This window comes from Schistocerca cancellata, chromosome 2, assembly GCF_023864275.1.
Source record: "Schistocerca cancellata isolate TAMUIC-IGC-003103 chromosome 2, iqSchCanc2.1, whole genome shotgun sequence".
NCBI lineage: Eukaryota > Metazoa > Arthropoda > Insecta > Orthoptera > Acrididae > Schistocerca > Schistocerca cancellata.
The window spans coordinates 916,600,678-916,606,677 of NC_064627.1; positions in this window are offsets into that span (position 1 = coordinate 916,600,678).

The window sequence follows — 6,000 nt, forward strand, 5'->3', positions numbered from 1 at the left end:
TTTTTTGTTAGTCGTCTGATATAAGATAAGTCATTTATATTATTTTGTTGCCTCGGTTGCATGGAAAGTAATAACTTCTAAAAATTTAAATTTTTAAAGAACGTATTTTGGTGTGCAAATGTAGCTCCTTGTTATTTACTTCACTTTGATAATTTGTCCTGTGGGTCACTAACGCCGACATGGCGCCCGATCGGGAAAAATGGCCAAGGTATTCACCGAAAGAATAGTTAGTTACTTCCAAAAGAGACGCATAAGGCGACAGATAAACCTCTGTAAACCCTTTATACACAAAGGTGTCATCCGCTATACCGTTCTTTTGTAACAGTTTTGAATTATCGGTAATTGAGTCATATCATTTAAAACCGCCTCTGTCCTGTTATATTTGCCCTAATACAAAAACGCGAGTGAAAACGGTCTGCTGCAGCCACTTGGTATTGTTTCTGACACTAGGACGTGAATATGCCTTGAAGATATGGCAGGAAATCAGAAAAACTAACATGGGATCTGTTGCCATGGCGCTGCCCACGGTATTCGCTTAGCTACGGAAAACTTGTCACTATGTAAGCCTTCGGAAAAATGCACGCAGTTCCAATATAGCATTTTCTTTTACAGTTAAAAACATTCGGTGTAATATGAGGGTAGTTCGAAAAGTTCTCGGAACGGAATAGAAAAAAAGTACTTACATGACTGAAACTTCTTTTATTTTTCTATGTAGTTCCCTTGTAGATTAATGCACTTGGTCCAATGATGTTCCAGTGCCTTGATCCCATCTCGAAAATGAGTTTCCTCCAGGCCTGCAAAATAGTTGTCAGCTTCGTCTGTTATTTCTTCGATTGAAGTGAATCTTCTTCCACCAAGAAAAATTTTCAGTTTTGGGAAGAGATGGAAGTCTGACGGAGCCACATCAGATGAAAAAGCGGGTTTGGCGACGATTCATACCTTAGTTCGTATAATTTTGTCATGGCGACGGCACATATGTGCGCGGGCATGTGTCAAGAGTCGCAGCACCAATCTTGCAGATAAATATTTCATTTCTAATTCTTCAGTTAAAATGTGATATACCTTGTCAGATGACATCTGGCAATCGTGAGCAATTCCACGCGCTTTCAATCGGTGATCCTCCACGACCATTTCGTGCACTTTTGCAGTGATTTCTGGAGTAGTGACACATGTTGGCCGACCACTGTGCGGGTCATCATCTAAGCTCTTCCGACCAAATTTGAATTCATTTATCCCCTTGGCAATAGTTGAATATGAAGTAGCAGAGTGCGCCAGTGTATTTTGGAAATCGGCATGAATGTCCTCTGCTTTCACACCTTTCATTTCGAAGTACGTAATCACTGCTCGAATCTCGATTTTTTTCCATCTCCGCAAATCACCGCGCGGGAACAACAGAGCCACGTCACCGACACAGCTCCCTTCCAAGAGCTCTGACGTGTCACTTGTTTACAGGCAACAGTCCAATGATTATCACGTGAACAACTCGTTGCGTTAACGCTGACCTCTCGTGGTGATTCTGAGAACTTTTCAGACCAACCTTATATCTTTTAATATGCAGATTCAGAATGGATAAGTGGTACCTTGAATGGCCACGTAGCCTTCCCCCCCCCCCCTTTCCCCCTCACCATTTTCACCCCTTCGCTTCGTCTCTAGGTGATACCCTAGAATGTCTAGAAAGTCAATGTTGACTCTTAAGCAAAAACGTTTGACTACTACTGCTTTAAGAGGATCCACATAAAAAATTCGGAGGCATTACTTTTCCTACGTTTCGTAGAAATAATACTGTATAAAAACCACATTTTTGTGCTTTCCGCTTATAAATAAGGAACTATTCTCGCAAGCAGCGACAGAAGACTCACTTGACATCATTCCCTACCACTTACAAGGGAACCTCCCCATCGCACCCCCCGTCAGATTTAGTTATAAGTTGGCACAGTGGATAGGCCTTGAAAAACTGAACACAGATCAATCGAGAAAACAGGAAGAAGTTGTGTGGAACTATGAAAAAAATAAGAAAAATATGCAAACCGAGTAGTCCATGCGCAAGAAACGCAACATCAAGGATAGTGTGAGCTCACGAGCGCCGTGGTCCCATGGATAGCGCTAGCAGCTGCGGAGCGAGAGGTCCTTGGTGCAAGTCTTCCCTCGAGTGAAAAGTTTATTTTCGCGAGCTATATTTCCTGGATTCATACTGCCCACGGAATACATCTCACGTACTTGATGCACTCTCGTCCAAAGCAGCGAACAGTCAACTGCCAGCCAGGGAGCCTCGTTAGCAGGAATACTCTCTCTTCCGTGCGCTGTAGTCGGCTGACGTCGTGTTTCGATGTTTATTTAGGTGTAGCGTCCCCATACTACGGCGCAGTTACCTCTCATCGGACCGACGGACGGACAGATAATAATTATCTGAAAATAAAAAATTAAACTTTTCACTCAAGGGAAGACTTGAACCAAGAACCTCTCGTTTCAGAGCTGCTGACGCTAACCACGGGACCACGGCGCTCCTGAGCACAAACGCTCAATGATGTTGCCTATAGTGCGCATCGACTACTAAGTTTGTATATTTTGCTTTTTTTTTCATAGTTCCACACAACTTCTTCCTGTTTTCTCGATTGATCTGTGTTCAGTTTTTCAAGGCCTATCCACTGTGCCAACTTATAACTAAATCTGAGGGGGCTGCAATGGGGAGGTTCCCTTGTTAGTAAAGGATAACAATTGCATCCGCTTGGAGGTGTGTACTTGTAGCTATTTTCGAAATCCCGCAGGAGTATCGCACCCAGTGACAGAGGAGCGAGTGCCAGAGAAAATCTGCGCCATTAGCGATTATTTCCACGCCGCGTTCCGCGCTCCCCCCTGGCGACGTGCGCGCCGTGGGGTGATAATCAGTGGAGTGTACGGAGCCAGCGGCCGCGCCGTCGTATCCGCGTAATCAGACACGCCGTGGGCGGGCGGTGACGAACGCGCCGCGCGGCTCGGCGGCTGGACGGCGATTCGCGACGCTCGCTTCCGGGCGCAGGGCACCCCTTCCGTCCACCCCCGGCCGCCACTTACTCACCACCCGGCGGAAGTGAGCTCATGCCCGCGCGGGCACTGCCCCGGCGCCCTGACAGCACGCGCAGTACTGCAGGGGCAGCCTCTGCTCGCAGCACTGCTGCAGCCGAAGCTACCGTCTGAGAAAGTACACTGCTGGACATGAAGGCAGGCCCGGATGAAGGAGGTGGCAAATCGGGGTATCTACCCTGGGCGGCAATTTCAGGGGACGCCAAATTTACACTACTGGCCATTAAAATTGCTACACCACGAAGATGGCGTGCTAAAGACGCGAAATTTAACCTACAGGAAGAAGATGCTGTGATATGCAAATGATTAGCTTTTCAGAGCATTCACACAAGGTTGGCGCCGGTGGCGACACCTATAATGTGCTGACATGAGGAAAGTTTCCAACCGATTTCTCATACACAAAAAAAGCAGTTGACCGGCGTTGCCTGGTGAAACGTTGTTGTGATGCCTCGTGTAAGGAGGAGAAACGCGTACCATCACGTTTCCGACTTTTGATAAAGGTCGGATTGTAGCCTTTCGCGATTGCGGTTTATCGTATCGCGACATTGCTGCTCGCGTTGCTCGAGATCCAATGACTGTTAGTAGAATTTGTAATCTGTGGGTTCAGGAGGGTAATACGGAACACCGTGCTGGATCCCAACGGCCTTGTATCACTAACAGTCGAGATGATAGGCATCTTATCCGCATGGCTGTAACGGATCGTGCAGCCACGTCTCGATCCCTGAGTCAACAGATGGGGACGTGTGCAAGACAACAACCATCTGCACGAACAGTTCGACGACGTTTCCAGCAGCACGGACTATCAGCTCGGAGACCATGGCTGCGGTTACCCTTGACGCTGCATCACAGACAGGAGCGCCTGCGATGGTGTATTCAACGACGAACCTGGCTGTACGAATGGCAAAAGGACATTTTTTTCGGATAAATCCAGGTTCTGTTTACAGCACAATGATGGTCGCATCCGTGTTTGGCGACATCGCGGTGAACGCACATTTGAAGCGTGTATTCGTCATCGCCATACTGGCGTATCACCCGACGTGATTGTATGGGGTGCCATTGGTTACACGTCTCCGTCACCTCTTGTTCGCATTAACGGCACTTGGAACAGTGGACGTTACATTTCAGATGTGTTACCAACCGTGGCTCTACCCTTCATTCGACCCCTGCGAAACCCTACATTTCAGCAGGATAATGCACGTCCGTATGTTGCAGGTCCTGTAGCGGCCTTTCTGGATACAAAAAATGTTCGACTTCTGCCCTGGCCAGCACATTCTCGAGATCTCTCACCAACTGAAAACGTCTGGTCAATGGTGGCTGAGCAACTGGCACGACACAATACGCGAGTCACTACTCTTGATGAACTGTGGTATCGTGTTGAAGCTGCATGAGCAGCTGTTTCTGTAAACGCCATCCAAGGTCTGTTTCACTCAATGCCCAGGCGTATCAAGGCTGTTATTACGGCCAGAGGTGGTTATTCTGGGTACACATGTCAGTTATAGTATAATATATTTGTCCAATGAATACCCGTTTATCATCTGCATTTCTTCTTGGTATAGCAATTTTAATGGCCAGTAGTGTGTATTCTTGAATAAAACGCCTAGGATTCAGCGGACGTTGATTTGTCAGTTATTTATATGATTTTGAAAAGCACCTAGTTTGTTATTGAACATTTCTGAATACATTCTGAGTTGATTTCTGAACGCAGCTGAAGTTGATTTTTGAATGCGTGCATAGTGTACGTGATGTCTCTGCCATGGGAATCCCCGTCCCATTTAGAAATTAAAAAAAAAATTCCCGCATACAAAAGCGGACGGGGCTATACGAGCTGAGCCAAATAAACTCAAACGGGTTAATGCCAACTGCTGTTTATTTATATTGTTGATTTGGTGAGCGAATGATCAGTGTTGTTATAATTATTACCGAAATCCGTAGATTCAGACTATCAGTGTGGAAATAAATGACTAACAGGAACAACGAGTAAGAAAGATTGCATATTGTCTTCTCGGAGTATCCAAGAAAATGAAATTTTGACAGAAAACTTTTGCCAGATTGCTACACTATTACGGGCCAGTGGTGCAGTCCCCGGTTAGCAGCAGCTTAAGTTCTACTCTCGGAATAGCCAGGAAAACGCGTTGTATGAACACATAATAACGCCTAACCGCAGATTAAACACGGGGTAACTGAACTGGTGATTCTGGCAGAGTTAGCGAAGAAAACGTTTTGACAATGGCAGGAATAGTTACAGAATTAGTGACCTTAAGACTGTATGTTAAAACGAGGAAGGAGAAGAAACGGGGACATCACACAAATTATATGGATGAATATGACGATTCCAAATTTATATGAAAATTTCATACTACTACTTTTCGATCTCATTCTTGAGAAACTGGAGCGCATGAATAAAATGTGAAACTTATTTCTTAATACAAACCTTTTTACTTTCCTAATAGGCATTTTATATTGGTACTTCGTGAACTATATATTCTGTCGTGTTATTTATGTAAATCAGGTACATAAAACTGACCATTTATGCCAAAGCAGTCTCATTTATTTGGCCTGTGTTACAAATACTGCCGGCCGGAGTGGCCGAGCGGTTCTAGGCGCTACAGTCTGGAACCGCGCGACCGCTATTGTCGCAGGTTCGAATCCTGCCTCGACATGGATGCGTGTGATGTACTTAGGTCAGTTAAGGTTAAGTAGTTCTAAGTTCTAGGGGACTGATGACCTCAGGAATTAAGTCCCATAGTGCTCAGAGCCATTTGAACCATATTTTACAATTATTGAAATATTAGAAAGACTTATTTTGTTTTATCTAGTAAACAGTGACAAAATAGACGAAATCAAATCGATAAGCAGCACTAGTCTTTGGCACTATTCGTATTAACAGCTTCTTCAGTATTAGACCACGACATTTTGCTTTTTCATGTAGCAGAATGTTTG